The sequence below is a fragment of the Thamnophis elegans genome, chromosome 9 (genome assembly GCF_009769535.1).
Source record: "Thamnophis elegans isolate rThaEle1 chromosome 9, rThaEle1.pri, whole genome shotgun sequence".
Classification (NCBI taxonomy): Eukaryota; Metazoa; Chordata; class Lepidosauria; order Squamata; family Colubridae; genus Thamnophis; species Thamnophis elegans.
The window spans coordinates 47635681-47654844 of record NC_045549.1 but is presented as its reverse complement, the minus strand read 5'-3'; positions in this window follow the sequence as shown (position 1 = coordinate 47654844).

The window sequence follows — 19164 nt, the reverse complement described above, 5'->3', positions numbered from 1 at the left end:
TTGTCCTGAACAAGGCAAAATTCATTTAAATGCAACTAATCCACAAATGATGATGGTTATTAGATCTGAGGACTTGTTAAAATATATACTCTATTTGGGAATGCAAAATCTTATTCAACTCTGTTCCTTTTCTTCAATCTTCCACAGCAGTGCACACAGCCCCTCAAGTGCCTATTATGTTATCAATATATGACTGAACAATTTAACATCACAGTGTCTCATTCAGTAGCAAGATCTGTAATAACTGGAAGCTGTTGCTCTGACCTTCTGACTTCTGTAAGTTCAGGACAACACAACATCAAGTAAAACATGTAGGAGTCTTGCCCTAGTACACTGGAATGGATGTAACATGGGGATGAACCTAATTATATGAGCCAATTTTACCAGCTACTAGTCAGAATCTGCTAGCATGATAACAATAGCACTTAGACTTATATACCACTTTACAGTGCTTTATAGCCCTCTCTGAGTGGTTTACAGAGTCAGCCTATTTCCCTCACAATCTGGGTCCTTATTTTACTGACCTCGGAAGGATGGAAGGCTGAGTCAACCTTGAGCCGGTGAGAATTGAACTGCCAAACTGCTGGCAGCCAGTGATTAGCAGAAGTAGCCTGCAATACTGTATTCTAACCACTGTGCCACAGCAGCTCAGGGGCACTCAGATTCCCAACTGTAAATCAAAGATGGAGAGACAAGCTTCAGGAAGTACATGTCCCTCCAGGAAGCTAAGTCATGACTAGGAAAAAAAGACTCTTCCAAATGTTATTGAGCATTTGGAGTTTGGGGGCTTCTTCCAGCTTTTCTTCTGTTATTCCCTCACTACAGAATGTCTCTATTGAATGTCTGATAAACTGACTCTTCCATCATTTGTGTTCATTCCATAGGATTCAATAGAGCAGGTACACTTTGTAGCTTATCGATTGAGCAGTATTTTCTAAAGAGCCCTAGAGTCTCCTGTGTTGCAGTCCATACTTTTTGGGAACGCATTGTCCTTCAGGCCTTTAAACAATCTTTGAAAACCTGTTTCTTTTTCTTCTTCCAAATTGTAGAGTAGATTTGGATGTATTCATCTGGAGTGTATTATTTCTTTTGATTGGGGAGATTTATTTGTTGATGTATTTATCTGTATAGTTGGCATTTAACTTGTTTTTAATTTATGTGCTGCCCAGAAACAGTATAATGCTGGGCGGTCTTCTAATTCTAAATAAATAAATAAAGGTATCGCTTTGGGGGCTTCTATTTGGCCTGTACACTTTTTGCATTTTATAAAATCTATAAGGACACATTTCTGCCAAGCTTTTAATTGTTAATTGGTTTGAATGCCCATGTTGATGTTATTTCTAAATTTAGCTTTAATATTTTGTGTGTTTTAATTTGTTTTTAATTTTTGCAACTCTCCGAATACTCACCAGCAGAGAAAGATGAAGGATAAATTATACAAATAAATAGATGGCACTTCATTTTGCCTCTTTTAGAGAGAGAGTCACATTTTGAAAGAAAACAATTCCCTTTTTTGTATTGTCTATTCTATTTTCATATTTTAGACAGATATAATAAGAAAATATTTCCTTATTCCTGCCCCTATAATTTTTATTTTTTAAAGAATGATCCAATGGTATATGGGATGGGAAGCAATTTTTTCTTGGAAAAAAAATAGGATTACTACTGGATTTTGTTTGCTATCTTTTAATAAATAAAAATACTTTAAAACTCAGAAGTCAATATAGTCTGGCAGTTACCAAGCGAATGAAATTGATCTCTAGGGACACCTGGCTGGAGACTAAGTGATCAGAGTCTAGTTAATTAGATGTCCAGAACTTCTGAACTATCAATGAATATTTTAATATTCCATGCCACATATTTTTCATACTTCAAAGTGTGTTTGAATGTTTGTTAGCTATTATAAAAGGACAAAGTTCAGAGTCTCTAAACTTTCTTATTTCATTCTTTCCATGCTCGGGCCTTAGAGCATATTCTAGAGCCATCCATTCATCAATGCAGTAATATAAAGGCTGCCCTCATTACTGCTATATTAGCACAGGAATGGTTAAGTAACTCTAGAAGATATTCTAAGGAGTGAAGAAATAGCCTAAGTCAGTGCCACAGTGTGTTTTGACCCATGGCAGTCTTTATGCATTAATTTATTAAGTTTAGATTGGGAGAGGGTAACCCAAAGCCAGTGATCTTCCAGAGCAGAAGGTGGACTTGAATCTGATTTCTTCCAATGGTAGAGTTGTTACACTGCATATATATATGCAGATAAAACACACACATATATATATACATACATACATACATACATACATACATACATACATACATACACACACACACACACACACACATATATATATATATATACATACACATACATATATACATACATACATACATACACACACACAGCAATATGACAATGCATATTTTCAGCTGCATTTCTTTCAGATACATATCACAGTACAAAGGAATAAATTATGAATGGAAGAGGGCTTTACCCTATTCAGTCTCCATTGCCCTCCTCTCTGTATATAGAATTACCAAGCAGCTGGTTTTCTAACTTAGCACTTGAGGTTTGCTAGGAGGGTGGCATCCAGCAGTCCCAATACATCTGGAGGGTGTTAACTCAGAGATGTGCTGCAGCACATCAAAACTATTCAGTTCTGAATAACATTATTTGAAACATTGGGTATTTGTTGACTTTAAGAGCCTAGTGGAAGGAGAATAACTTATCAGAAAGCATACAAAAACCAAAGATAAGCATTTGCAATAGCAGCTGATGAAATGTGTACATTTTTTTAAATTAAAAACACTCTTTCAATACAGATTAATATGAAGAAAGACAAAAACGTTATTGAAACTATGATATGGATTCTTCATCCATATAAGAGAATTCAGGTAGAGATGAATCAATATAAAATTAATCAGCCCTTTCCCCCAGAGCCAGTGTACAAAGATGTTGATTTTTCCCCCTGCTTCACTTTCTGCATTCATACACACACAAACATACATTCCAAGAACATGATGTCTGTGGATGTTAATGAATAAAAATCCTACTGTCAACCTAATGCAAAAAAAAAAACCAACCCCTTATGTCTTACTGGATCATTCCTTTTTCCCTAAATAGCTCTGCTTCTGCCCCAATCATTCATCAAAGGCCACAACACTCTTGCATCTGTCATTTTTCATTGCAACATTCTAATAAGGAATCCGATGGAGCAGTGAAAAAGCTGGCATGGAGGAACAGGTTATCTTTCCAGATCCTTTTTCTCTTGGGAAAAGAGAAGATCTCCAAATCTATCACCTCTAATCCACTCTACCTGTACCAGCTTGCCTTTATTGATCTCAGAGAGTCATAAATCAAGCAACTCTTATCGTTGGTGTGAAAGTGATCCTTCTCAAAACTATTCTATATCTATTTTCTGTCTTGATGAGAAACATTACTTTGGAATGTCAAAACAGGATAAAAAATGAAGGCCTTTATCAGGTTCAGGTTTGACTTGGGAGTCACACTGCACCTGGATTAATAACTGGATCAAACAATTATATGTGTATGACTTCCTTAATTAAAGAGGTCAAAACATTTTATTCACCGATAAGTGACTAATCACTGAAGTTAACTATTAATCGTTAGATAAGAATTTTTCCCTCAATCATTTCAACTGGAACCTTTGTACTCTTCTCAGCTACAATGCTTGAAAACAGGTAACTGTTTTTTAAAACAGCTATTTTAGACTAGCCTTTTAAATAAAGGCTTTGTACCCCATACCTGAAGAGTTGAGTGCTTTTGTTTCATGCACATGAAGAGGCAACTTCAGAGTTCATTAAAGTTATGCTTTATGAGGCCCAAGGGTTAGTAGGGAAGATGAGCTTTTGATCAGTGGGCTGTTTTATAATTTTTAATAGAAAAATGTACAATTTTCCCATTGTGACACTTTTTACAATTATTTTATTCCTTTAAAATTGACAACTTGGTATCTAGTCTCCGGTGGGGTCTGGTCCGTTCCTCCATTGAAATGAAATTGTTGTTGTTAATTAAGAAGTTAATGAAAAATCATCATGCAAGGTAAATTTGGCAATTATAACCATCTTTTTTGAAACTGAATATAAAAATGAGTGATGAACTGGGAACAAACCTAGCCAATGATATATGTTTATTGATATAATATGTTCATTTTAAAATTTTGCTATATATTTTCTGTACTCTTTATTTTTAAATTTTAATTTTCTTTATAACCGGATCATTGATCAAATTGAAGAAACTTATTGACTGGCTAATGGGTGGACCAAAACACTTCTCAATTGTTTTTAAGTGCCCTACATTTTGGGGTTATTAAAAACTTCAGTTTCAATTCCAGAAAGATGCTATGTTCTATGAGGGATATAGCTATTTTAAAAAGTTGAAGAAAGGTGCTATATTCATGTCTTGGCTTCCTCCCCAAAACTATTTAAAAATCAAATTTGAACCACTGTAGATAGCTCCTACTGGAACAATTCTAAATTATATTCAGATTTGTTATAATCATTGCCTATTCTTTCAATTTGTACGATAATTTCAAAACAACTAATTTAAATAAGAAGGACATACATAAATTCAGTGTCCCAGGAGATATGTAAATATGATACAACTATCATATCCAATTGTCTGAAAGACTGTCATAGAGAAGAAGAAGGGTTTTTATTGCCTTAGAGAACAGGAACAAAACCAGTGAATTAAAATGACAAAAAAGAAAATTCAGGCTAGACATCAGAAAAAAGTTTCTGACTATGAACTGTCAGCTGGACAAGGCTGTGAAGTGGTGATTTCTCCTTCATTAAACCTTTCAAATGGAGGCTGGATAATAGGGATCCTTAGAACTGTCTGAGTTTGGTTGTTTTCTTATAGACATTTCATTACCCAAACTAGGTAACATCATTGGTGCTAGGAAGGAGTGAGGTTTGTTCTCAGTTTAAACTTACCAATGATGTTACTGTTGTGGCCTACCAGCAGCCAGCAGAGCTGGCAGCAGAATTGGACAGTGAGGAGGTTGGGGAGGAACATAGACCAGTCTTGGGGGCTGAGGAAAGCTCAGAGGAGGACTGTGTTGGAGGCAGAGAGGGAGATAGACAGAAGTGAGGCAGAGGAACAGCTGGAGCCTGTTCCCAGTGTGCACATGCACAGAACTGCCAGAAGACAAGAACAACCAAGAAAGCAGACTCGACTTGGGAGTGAACCATACCTTGGAGGTTATTGGCCCCTCCCATAAGAAAGAAAAGAAGAGTGAAGAGGAGTGGGCTTTTGCAGGAAACAATTTGTTCCTTTGGTCATTTCAAAAGACTCTGTGCCAAGTGTTGCCTTGCTCTACATTTGGAAACTAGTTATCTGGCAGATTGCCAAGCGGATAAGGTTCGTGTTGATAAATATACCTCTGAAAGATTGTTTGCCAAGTCTTGCTGACTGTGAATGAAAGGAATTCACAGTCATGTAAATAAAAGAGGTTGTGTTGGGACCAAAACTCTGTTTCATGCTTGTTAAGGAAGCCTAGGTCAGAACAGTTACCTAGTTTTAATGAAGCATCTGGGAGAAAACAACCATGCTCAGAGAGCACCAAGGACCTTTAATTTTAACTACAAACATTATCCTACATTGGAGGCTGGACAACAACATCCCAAAAGTGCTGTTGTGGAACCTGCAGTTAGCAGGATATTGGATTAGGTGACATCTAAGGTCTCTGATTCAGTGAAATATAAAATAGATATAAATACTCCAAACGTTGTACCCAATGATTTATCATTTCTTGTTTCCAAACTATTGCTGATAATTTGGCTTATGTGTCAGTGTCTTTTGAAGGCCAGCAAGATGACACATTATATTAGGGAAACATAAACAGTGGGGGCAAAGCTGAAAAGGTTGTGCTCCAGAAATGTCTGATACAAACGATAATGCTGAAAAAAATGACAAAATACTCATTACAACATCATGTAATACATCATACAATAGTCTTTTATACTTACAACAAGATCTTGGATGCAAATACATAAGTCTCATATTTGCACAGCAATGAACATTTCATCATTTTCTCTGCCTCAGCAGGTGCCAGTTATGTGTTCCCTTCTTTAATTTTGCCATATAAGTTCAATAGTCATGAGGGTACAGTTAAATAATATAGGGAAGTCCCCAGATTCTTCATCCCTATTATAGTGGAAATCACAATGATGGGATAAAAGTGGAATGGCAAACTAAATCTGATACTTTATTTGTTATTAGCACCATTCAACTAGTGTTGGAAGACATTTTTGTTCCTCATTAAACAGCAGGTGCATCTTATTTTTCGGGGAAGCAATTTTTATTCTCATGTGCATCTGTGGGTGTAAGAATGAAATACCTCAAAAGGAATCCATTTTGTACATCTCTGCACGAACCATTGATCTATCTTTGCTTCTTGACTGCAACACATCAAATCTCCAATAGTGACTCATTCAATGGTAGAGCTGCAATAAATAATTTTATATTGTGAACTTAATGACTTTATTGAAGGTCTACTTTAATGAACCATGTTTATTATGTTGATTGGAAAGTTCCTCCTCCAATTGGAAGTTTTAGAACTGCTTTTATGATTTTAGACAGAGAGAAATAGGTTTTTGGGGATTTTAGACAGAGAGAAATAGGTTTTTGGGGATGGAGGGTATTGCAGAGAGCCATGTTCAGCTTACTTAAATGGTAATTATCACATTCTGAGCATGCTCAATAAAGTTGTGTTAAGGCGGGAGAGAGTCGACAGCTGATTGGCTTACCATCTGACAGCGCCGAGTATAAAAAGGGAGCTGTCAGATGAGAAGCTGCTGTTCCTGTCTCAAGCCGGTTCCGATTGTTAGCTTGTTACGTTTCAGGGAATAAACTTGTTAGCCTTTATTCCTGCCTCCGCTTCAGTCATTCCGGCCATAACCCACTGTCCTAGTACACAATACTGGCGACGAGGATGGGATCGCCGAACTGAGGTTGAGAGTTAACTGGTCACTACGGGCTGAAGTCACTAGCTGAAGTCACACTTAGGAACCGAGCTTGCCACTTGCGATGAGACGTCGCTACCAATCTGACAGGAATGGCCAACCTAAGGTTCACACCATTCAGCCAGGGCTCCGAGACTTGGGAGTCATATACAGCCCGATTTGAATGCTTGCTGGTCGCACACGACATTACAGATTTGACAGATGAACGAAAATGCGCATTTTTCCTGTCAGTGTGTGGGTCTGACGTTTTCCGCACAGCAAGGGCTCTCACAGCCTCTGACCCTATCAAAGCGGTTACATGGCAGACCCTGATGGCAAAACTAAAGAGCCATTACGCTCCATTACCATCCAAAATAGCCCGCTGGCACGCTTTCCATCAACGGAGCCAGGGTGAAGGAAAGTCCGTCAACAATTACGTGGCCGCACTAAGGACGGCAGCTCTCCACTGTGAATTTGGAGACCTTGACGAGGCCCTACTCGACCGTTTGGTCTGTGGCATTCGTGACCTAAGGCTTCAGTGGTGCCTTTTAGCAAAGGCTGACCTGTCCTTCCAGTCTGCATTCGATGAGGCTCACACCGCAGAACTGGCTGCGACTTCCCTGGCCGCTATTAAACAAAACCAAACAGCTGCCGTGGCTCACCCCTCAGGAACGTACAGCATGGCTGCCATTCACCAAGGGGAGGTGAGCGAAGAATCAGACCCAGAGGAGGAGGAGGACATCAACTGCCTTCATGAGGCAAACAAAAAGAGCTTTACAAGAGGCAAGGGTGACCCTAAATCTGCATGTAGTGGGTACGGAGGCAACCACGAAAGAGCTGAATGCAGATTTAGGCAAGCCCTTTGCCAGCTCTGTGGCAGGAAGGGGCACATTGCCAGAGTGTACCAGGCCGCCATGAACGCTCCAGGGTTCCAGGCTGACAGATCTCGGCAGTTGCACAGCAGGCAAGAGGGTCCCAAGAAACTGAGAGTCGATTGCCATGCCATCCTGCGTAATACGCCTCACAGTGAAATGATTAACTGGCAGTTGTGCCACAGCCTCAAGAAGAAGATACCACTGACAGTCCACATCGAGGGGGCCCCATGCCAGATGAAGCTCGATACCAGCTCTGCCACATCCATTGTTTCCTGGAGCACCATAAAGAGACTCATTCCACATCTTGCAAAGCGCCGATTACAGAGTTGCAATTTGACCCTCAGAGACTATCACAGCAACCTGATCCCTGTAATCGGCACTAGCAAGTTTAAAGTACAATTCAAGGGGTTTGAAGGCAGGCTGCCGCTCATAATTGTGGAAGGCAGGCTGCCCAGTCTGCTTGGCCTGGACTGGTTCGATTCACTTGGCCTGCAGATCAGTGACATTCACAGCATTGGAAATTCTGACCTGGACTGCCTTGTAAGTGAGTTTCCTGCTGTGTTTGATGCCCAGATGGGCCAATACACTGGCATGCCTGTGTCCTTTAATCTCAACCCGTCCATGCCATCCATCCGAATGAAGCCTCAAGAGTGCCCATTGCCCTCAAGCCAAAAGTTGACACTGAGCTATACAAGCTCGTCGCGCAAGGAGTCCTGGAGCTGGTGGACCATGAGCGTTGGGAGACCCCCATCGTCTTGCCCATCAAGCCAGATGGCAGCATCAGGATCTGCGCTGACTACTGTTGTTCCATCAACTGCGCCCTGCCATCCAATGCCTACCCTGTGCCGGTGGTTCAACACCTGCTTCACACCTTGGGCGAAGGCTCCATATTCACGAAGCTGGACCTCACCCAACCTTACCAGCAGCTGGTGGTCGACACTGCCGCACGCTCAATAAAGTTGTGTTAAGGCGGGAGAGAGTCGACAGCTGATTGGCTTACCATCTGACAGCGCCGATTATAAAAAGGGAGCTGTCAGATGAGAAGCTGCTGTTCCTGTCTCAAGCCGGTTTGGATTGTTAGCTTGTTACGTTTCAGGGAATAAACTTGTTAGCCTTTATTCCTGTCTCCGCCTCAGTCATTCCAGCCATAACCCACTGTCCTAGTACACAATAATAATGCTTTATGAAGTAGGAAAATAATTTCATCTAGTTTGAATTTAAGAAAAAAAAATTCAGCAGTTTAGCAATATTGTATTATGGAAAAGTCTGGGCAAAAATAAAGCCGGAGGAGTCCACAGTGAAAGAGATTGTAAAAAACAATAACAATTAAGATGGCAGGTGCATGATTGATGTTTTGCCCCTAAGGTATCAATGCTTTTTGGGAAACTAGGAACAATGTATATATTAATAACAATTATAAATAAACATTTAGAAGATAGTTACACCAAAGTGCATATAAATGTTAGTATAAATTTATTGAGAAAAAAGTTCAACTGCAATAAACCTGACAGGTCTGCAAAATTAAGACACCAAGAAATCCTGAACTTGATACATTTGAAAAATGGAAATGGAAAAAAACTAAAATTGACTTATTTGTCCTTGCCATCATGCCTGTGGGAATGAAAGGAGTTTGTTTCTGCAGCCCTGACAAAAAATATATTTACTTTGGAATAAGTGCCATTTTATTGGAGAAAAGGGAATATACATTTTAAAGAATAAGAATAAAATAAGAACTTTAATTGTTGCTCTGGGATTAGAGATATAGAGGGTAGCACACTCTGGCTTCATCCATTGGTAAGGGGCCTAAGGACTATTGGAAGCCTGTTCTTCCTGCCTCCCATGAAGAGGACAAGAGGGAAAACAACTTGGTTGCTTAAATCAGCCAGAGAAGAAGCATCTGCATAAAGTTTGCTTTGTTCCTTCTGCCAAACAGAACGAGGCAATTGCCCAGAGACTGAAGAACTGATATTCAACACACCCTTTGTCAGCCAAAGGAATAATAACCACAATTGGCTATTTGAACAAGAAAGCCAAGAAGGGGAGAAAAGTACAGCTGAGTAGTATATAAATGCCTACCATAGCCAACTAATTCTTTTTTGCTTGGAAAACAGATTTTCTTGCTTTTCCCTTCATCCCCATATTTGTTTGACTTTTTTTTAAAAAAAAAACACATACTGAGTCAAATGGAAAGGCCCATCAGTCTTCTCTTAGCTAATATGAACAGTGCTCTGAAAAAAAGAGCAGCCTGAAAAATCAGACACAATAAATGTAAGAGATCAATGTTACACATAATAAACTGCATACAAGTATATAAAATGATAAAATAAAACAAAACAGAACAGAACATAGCAGCCACCATTACCAGTTGCATTATAGCACACAGATGCATTATTTGTGCCATCTTATTCCTACATATTTTGTTTTAGGATCATGACTTATAACCATAACCTGTACAGGTAGTCTTTACAGGTAGTAAGACCACAACTGAGTCCCTAATTTCCATTGCTAAGTGAGACACTTGTTAATTGAGTTTTGTCCCATTTTATAATCTTTCTTTCTTTCAGTTGTTAAGTGAATCACTGTAGTTGTTAAGTTAATAAAAAGGTTGTTAAGTGAATGGCTTCCCTATTGACTTTGCTTTCAGTCAGAAGGTCGCAAAAGGTGATCACAGGACTCCTGGACACCTCAACCATCATAAATATGAATCAGTTACCAAGCATCTGAATTTTGATAATAGGACCATGGGGATGTTCCAACTGTCATAAGTGTAAAAAATTGTCATAAGTAACTTTTTTTAGTGCCGTTGTAAGTTCAAATAGTCACTAAAGGAACTGTTGTAAGTAGACTATCTTAGTCGAAAAGCTCATGTTGCACAGATTTAAGAATAGCATAAAACTTGTGCCAAGCAGACGTGTTATATATAAATAAATAAAAGTAATAGCATATTAGCCTTCTAAGGAAAAAGTTCTCCTCCTGAGATATGGTAGCAAGGCTTCCTGTTTTCATGTTGAAAATCATCTAACTTTGTAAAGTAAAAAATAAGGAAAAAAGGAAAAAAAGAACCACAGTATCCACAACCAGATGTAGTTTTCCCTTTCATTATTATGTACATACATGCACTCCTATCTCAAGTAAATGCCTAACAAACTTTCACTGTATCCTGACTCTGTCAGATAAAGTAGAGACATGGTTTATAAGAAAATAATAATAATAAAAACTTCCACAGAGAAAGGTCTTTTACACTAAGTACCATGACAGTGATTGGTAGATATTTAAATTTAGGGAGGCCTATCTCAGTCATTTCACTGATAGACTGATAGCATAGCTGTTATGGCAGGAAGCAGAGAAGGTAAATACAGTACTCTCTAGCAGCATAAAATGAATTTAGAAGAATTACTTTCAACACCAGATTGTACATATTCAAGAATAAAACTTGATAATGACAATAGTGAGGAGAAATCTAAGGAAGGTCATTTGAAGTAGCCAACAGTATTTGTAGCTGGTAGCTATGGGCATCTACAAAGGGCAAGTAGACTGAGTGACATCAATTGTACTGCTAGAAGGGAATATTCTATCACAAATGGGCATCATTTGTTCACAAATGCTTCAGAAAATACCCAAATGGGAGAAATTTGCACGTAGGCATATTTCCACCAAGGAACAAACCTTCCTTGTTTGCCAGCATTCCCTGCTTACCAGTGTCAGATAGAAACCTCAAATAAACTGCATAGCAGGATGGAAAATAACCCAAGAAAGTGGGTGGGAAATGATACAGCTCATGATCACAGCTGCACATTTCAGACAAAACAAATATCAGCATGGAATATCTCAAGGAACAATTAGAAGAGACCATCACACCAGACCACATGGAAAGGCTGACAAGCACCATCAAGACAACTGCCCAGAGATATGCTGGAAAAAGGAAAAACATGCTGCAAATCAAACTATATAAACTAAACTCCAGAATCAAAGAGGTGCCAGAACCTGACTGGGTGGTCAAAATATCCAGCTGGTCACTAAGCTAACCAATTAGAGATCTTTGCAACCTTAGGAGGATTATTTTAAACTCAGGGGTGGTTTCCTGCCAGTTCTAACCTCTTCTATAGAAGAGGTTCCACAAATCTACAGTGCCGTTTCCAGCTCCCTCTCCCCGCTCATCCACACATCATCAAGATGAAGAGCGAGACGAGGAATTCTGGGAGTTGAAGTCCACAAGTCAAGTTTGAACACTCCTGGGGTTTTTTTTCTAAAGGGTTAGGGGTGCAAGGGTCTTGTAACTTGACAGCTTTAAGATTTGCACACTTCAATGTCAGAGTTCCTGAACCAAAAATTTTGGTTGCTAAGCAAGAGTGTTGTTAAGTGAGTTTCACCACATTTTACAAGTTGGCCACTCCCACATAGTCACATGGCTGACAAGCCACTCCCACCTGCTCAAATGGCCAGCAAGCCACTCCCACAAAATAGACCACACCTACAGAAGAGGTTCTAAAAACATTTGAAACCCACCACTGTTTAAACTATAGGACTTCCAACAGAGACCCATCAGACAAACTATGATACCATAGCCCAAATGAAGATGAGAACAAAATTAGGACAAAGCAACACTCAAAAATTAAAGAAACATCAAACTACCATCATCCTACCTGCAGACAAATGCCAAACCACTGTTATCAGGAGTGGAACAGAATATATACAAAAAGTGCAAGAATTATTACGAGACATAGAAATTTTCATTCCAGTGAACACCAATCTCATACAAAAAGTAGGGAATTGGTCAAAAAAACTGTCAACAACTTCACCAAGAAAGGTCAAATTGCCAAACACAAATGGTAGATGGAAGTAGTGGCCATGTCCTCCCGTGCTTCTATGGACACTCAAAAACAGTGGTCACTAACGAGTATTCTGTGAGAAAATTTTGGTGGTCTGCAGAAAAATTATCTGCATTTTTTATATTGCACTAAATACTATTTATCTTTTTAAAAAATTCATAATAGTGGTCCACGGGATTTAAAATTATGAATTTAGTGGTCCCTGAGGTCCAAAAGGTTGTTGACCCCTGCTCTAAAACACCCAAGCCAAACATACCTCTCTATCCCATTGTATAATTACCAGGGAGCCTAAGCAATAACAACGCCAAAGAATTGACAAAACAGACATGAAAGCATCAACAATCTTCAAAGGAACAACATTCACTAGGGAAAAAGAAAACATCAACACACTACCCTTCCTAGATATCCTCATCAGCAAAGGCAGTGACAGAAAATTAGAAACACAAGTCTATCACAAAACCACCCACCCCAAAACACCAGTTTTTAAGCCAGACTTAATAAGTAAAAGATTCTGCTTCTGATTTTACTGTGTAGGCATTTCTACCTGGCTTGAGGATCTCCCATATTTTAGAACTAGAACTTTTTTCCAAACTTTTGGGCATGACATCAGCCAGCATCACTGAATGGTGATAATCACCTTATCTCTCTCATTTTTCTTGAAACAGAAGAAAAACTATTAAAAGATGCTCATGCTTCATCACCTTTCAATGTGAAAAATGGGTCGTTCTCCCCCCCCCCCCGCCCCGATAGTCCTGAACCATTTGTTTAGCAATTGTTCAAAATTACAATGGTACTGAAAAAAGTGATTTACAATCAGTCCTCACACTTACAACCATTGCAACACCCCCATGGTCATGTGTTCAAAATCAAGGTGCCTGTAACTTTCCCAGCCAGCTTCTGAAAAGCAAAGTCAGTTGTTTCATATTCTATACTTATGCTGCATACCCTTCTAATTCATACTTAAATAAATCCTTATTGTTGATCATCCATATTCAATCCCTTGTTTTATAGTATGAGAAATTTAATTTACACCACAGCTTAACAATTGCAGCATTATACTTTTTTAAAAACATGGCTGGGGAAAATGCATGAAACAATGGCTTTTAAGGGAATTAATTCTGAATTTTACTGCATTTAGGAGGTCCTATTAACGTACAGTATATCTATGACAAAATAAAAACATAAAGTATAATGGAAAAGATGTAAATTTCCCTTCCTCTGGCTTCTGTTTTTATGTTCCAGAAATTTATTTTGTTCATATGCATCTTCCTTTAGTTTTTAAGGCAGCAATTTATAGAAATGAATGAAAACATAACTGTTACTGTATAGCAAAATTTTGGAAGTGCTTAGAGACTGCATTTATAAAGATTGTTATTTCTCTTCCTGAACTTTTCTAGCAACCCAATAAGCATTTTGATTTTCAATCTAACAGAATTGGTTTATGCTTCTAGGTATCTTATTTTGCAAGTTTATTTTCTACACAATCCCTTGCATGTTGTAAAAGCCTAGATAAGTCCACCACAGCATAAATTAGACAAATAGGTAACTCTGTAGAAATTTTCATTAAGGGAATATGTCTTACTTTTCCTTTAACTTATAAACCTCTCATTTATAGAAGGATCAATGAGTATAAAATAGAAGAATATATTCAAATAGGATCTAAGTAAAAATCTACACAAATCTGCATAATTTTTGCATCAATATGTCTATATTTATGTATCAGCCATACAAAATTATTGCAAGTTATCCTTTCATTGATTTATTCCCATTTTTACCAACATTTGGCATGAGATAAATATTAATTGAAAAGAAAAAAGGGCTTACATCTTTAGATTTTTAAATATTAAACCAAATCTATTAATATTTTAATTGATATTAATATAAAACACTTCAGCCCAAAGAGGTTCAGGTGAAGTAGACAGATAATATTTAATAGAATTTCTGAATACAACTAGAATAGACTAATGAATCCTTTCTGTATGTGCAGGGTGTTCATTGTTCTTAATCAGAAACAAACTTAGGATGCCAGTTTGGAAATTGTGTTTTTCAAACAGTTGACTCACTTCAACATAATTTACTATGGAAAGGGCTCTCCAAAAGTGCTTCTTAGAGGACACCAGCACTTTTTATATTAAGTGATATATTTTTATATTCCTTAGGTCCTGTCTTCTCCTCTCCTTTGTAAAAGGAATTTACTAGGTTTCTATACTGCTTAATCAATTTATATAGCACACAACCAACTTCTATTTGTCCCACTTCCACATACCAGTAGTTATAATATAAGTCATGCTATATCTTTCACTTAACAGTGATGTAACTTACTATCAAAGTACACTAACCTGGTTGTGCCCAACCCATATATGTAATTCTCAGGCAATAGTGCTTCCAATTTCCATCTTTTTCAACACACCATAGAGACCCAAGGATTTCTTTCCCGTTTCAGGTAAACATTTTACTACTACGGTTTTCTACTATGGTTTTTGCCTTGGGCCAGCCAGGAAACTGGCTATGAAAATATGGCATACCAATTAATGTCTAAATCTAATATATCTACCTTATCTTGGAAAGGAAACTTCTGTGCATTGCAGATTTGGCAGATAGTCTCTTGAAATTAAATAAGTGAGACAGGCTAGAGGTCAAAACACATCTGGAATTTTTATTATACAGAATCAAGACAGCATTGTTTAAAGTTTTAAAGATACATGCCTATTTCTTACATTTGCTATTTGTATAGAGTCAGTTAACTTTAAACACAATTCCCTGATTTTTATATAGATTATGGATATAATAATTTTACTTGAAGACAAATACATGAATATCATACCCAGACCTGATTTGTACATTATGTTGCAATGATGTGCATATATGTCAAGTATATAGGGAAATATGATTTTTTAAAATGTTACAGTTGCTTAGGGTAAGTAACAGGGATATAGACACTTTATATTGCTGTATCTCTCTGCTATTCAACTTTCTTTCTTTCTTTTTTTCTTTCTTTTTTTTCTTTCTTTTTTTCTTCACATCTGGGCAGTTCAAACAAAGAACAAACATAAAAAATCCTATAGAAATAATAATAACATACTAAACATGCTCTATTAACTAAAAATTCTAATCAGGAAAAATTTCTTATATTTGGTTATGTTTTCATTGTGATGTATTTAATTTTAATTATTTTTACTACCCAAAAGCATATACTGCAATCTGTAGAGTCTTTTAAAAATATCCCCGTCTTATATGAGTAATTGAATTTACTGTGGGTTGGGAGAGTGGAACCTAAGACCTATATAATGTCATTTTTGTAATTTTTAGCTTATATACATATAGTATATGAAGATAATCTAGCACTGCTTGCAGAAATTATTTTCCTGCAATCCTTTAATTTCTATTTTCCTTCCTATTCATGAGTAGACTCTTTTAATCACAAATTTATCAAAATATATATCTAAAGAATGAAATAGTAATGAGCAAGAAAACATAAGAGGAAATTACATAAAAGTAGAGGAATTTATTGGAACATACCTATGAAAATCTCATCCTGCTTTGATTTCAAAAAGTCTTTAATTTCATTGGTAGCCAAATCGACTCCTCCCATCAATCAGGTGCATCCTTTGTTTGTTCATTCTTAAAGCATGATTATAGGTGAAATGAAGATTAGTCATAAAAATAAAACATTGCTAGTAGCAATATCTGAGCTTTACTGCAGCTGCTAACTGAAGTTAGAATCTACAGATATTATGAAAAGATGATTGTGATTGTATTTTTGTCTATACTTTGATTATATACTGATTAAATGGTATGGGTATTATTTTATGAACTAACATATTGTAAAATGTAACTTGTAACAATACTATATATAATTTCTTGAATTTCTTTACATCTTACAAAATTGATCACACATTTTTGTTTTATGTGTATTTTATCAATACATATTCTTTTCATACATTTTGCTGCTACTATCCATGTATTTCATGCCAGACATTAAATAAATAAACATACTGACTTATGTTCATCTGATGTCTTTCAATGGTTTGTCACATTTCTGGATGGAATCCTTAGTGAGCTATCATTTATTTCTGTAACGCTTTTGATAATTTTTTTTTTCTCTTCCATTTAGTCATGTCAGATTTCCAGGGATTTCCTGGGCAAGTCCATTCAGTTTTCTTGGCATTTTTTTCGAGAAGTGTTTTGCCATTACCTCTCTCATAGGGCTGAGAGAATATCACTGGTTGAAGATCATCCGGCTGACTTTATGCTTTAGGCAGGACTAGAAATGCAGTCTTCTGGTTTCTAGTCTAATGCTTTAACTACAATACTGGCTTAGTTGCTAAAATACATCAAAATCCATTGTGTTTCACCAATTAACATCAACAGGAATTATGTCCTACATATTTTTGTATATAGCATATAGTCAAGGTCCATTGATGAAGAAGCAATGGTTGTAGAGTTTGAATAACCTAGAAGGTTTTTTTTTTTAATTGCTTAGGCTTGAGCAAAACATTGTTAGCTGGCATAGATTTTATGGGTTCTTATTGAATAATCTTTGGAATAGCACTGAATCTTTCATTAACAAGAGCTGTGTCCAACCGAAATCAGTACTGCCATGGCAAGTATATGCCATAAAATGAAGTTTCTGATTATTTTCATGCTGAATTAATTAATCCAGCAAATTATGATTCTCTTGTACTTCTTAGCAAAGGACCTTGATCAGCTGTAATGAGGAAAGACCGATGATGTTGGACAGGGAATAGGATAGAAACTGAAGAAATTAGAGTATACCATGCAGAGCTATGAATATATTCCCAACAATTTGGGGATTAATTTGAACCAATATTGAAAGATTTTATTTAAGAGAAAATAGGCCTACAACCCTGATGGTGAACCTATGGCACGCATGCCACAGGTAGCATGCAGAGCCATATCTGATGGCACGCGAGGTGTTGCCCTATGTCAGCTCCAGCGCCCATGTGCATGCTGGCCATCTGATTTTCAGCCTTTCGGAGGGCAGTGGAAGCCATTTTTGCCCTTCCCAGGCTTCAGAAAAGCCTTTGAAGCCTCGGGAGGGTGAAAAACGCCCCAACGGGCCTACCAGAAGTCCGGAAACTTCAGTGAGGCCTGCGTTCATGCACAGGGGGAGCACAGAGGGGTTGTGCAGGCATGCGTGAGAAGGGAGCATTGCATACACTCACACCATTTCGGCACCCAAGCAGAAAAACGTTCGCCATCACTGGCCTAGAAGTTTGATATAGAGGTGGAAATGCAGAAAAATTATAAGCTTTTGCAAAATCAGTCTTCACAATATAACTTTGTGTATATATATAATCTTTATATACATCTAAAAATCTATATTTAATCTTTTCCAACTTTTCTTGCCAAGACAGGAAGGTTCTGTACTTGGGGAAGACTATTCAAATATTCCATAATAGAATGTGGGAGGAAGATACAATCATTAAGAATAGATTACTTATCTCCTGCTTTCTTATGACTCAAACTGGATGAGTGGATATGCTAAATCTTTCTTATACTCTCCAAAATGTGCAAGTATGTTTTCTGTTTTTTATTAGCTGTGTGACAGTTCAGAAGGTGACAGTGAGGTAGAATGTTAGAGACTGATACATGTTTACATAGTCTTAAAAATATTTATAGTATTAATATACTTAACTAACAGGCTTCAGTATAATGAAAGTGAAGCATATCAAGTAGCACAGCTGTCAAATACACTTTGGCCTGGCAAGGCCAACTGTGAACAGCTGACAACTAATAATGCTTAAGCAATTCTATTTTTTAGCAAGTGATCTAAACAGAAGCATTTAACTGTTGAACCACATATCCATGATATAATTAAGCATTCTTAACACATCTGTAAGAGTATTTTTATAATCGTATCTGCTAGCAAAACTTATCTTTGTTCTTCCCAAGACCTGATTCCTCCTCTCCAAGTTAAAGAAATATGTGGCTGGCTGCAGTGGCAAGCTATTACACAATTGTCTAAGGTGATGAGTTGTATAATAGAAAACAGTAGGCATTGTCTGCGTTGAAACAAGTTACAGTTATTTTCCAATCTTGTCAGTTTTTACATAACACATGGGGGATTCAAATGCCTTGACTCTTTCCAAATAAAGGTGAATTCCACTATTGTAGAATTCATATCTTAAAATCTTATTCTTATTCTTCTACATGATTATGGCTGCATGGCTTTGAACTTGTATGAGTGTAACAGTTCTATTGCAAATTTTGTTGAAGGGACAATGACTTGTGAATTTATATTCCTTATTTCTGATAAAAACATGACTATCTATGCAAGAAGAACTATGGCTTTCCCTTTTTCTTTGATCAGGAGATATGGAATATCACTGCTCCTATAAGAAAAGACGAATTGGAGGCAGAATCGAGAGAGGAATCAACCTGGAATCATTACGTTCTGACAAGTGGTACAAATTTAGAACCTTTTGAATTTCATTAACTCTTATCTAGTGCCAATTTAATGCTGTTAAGTT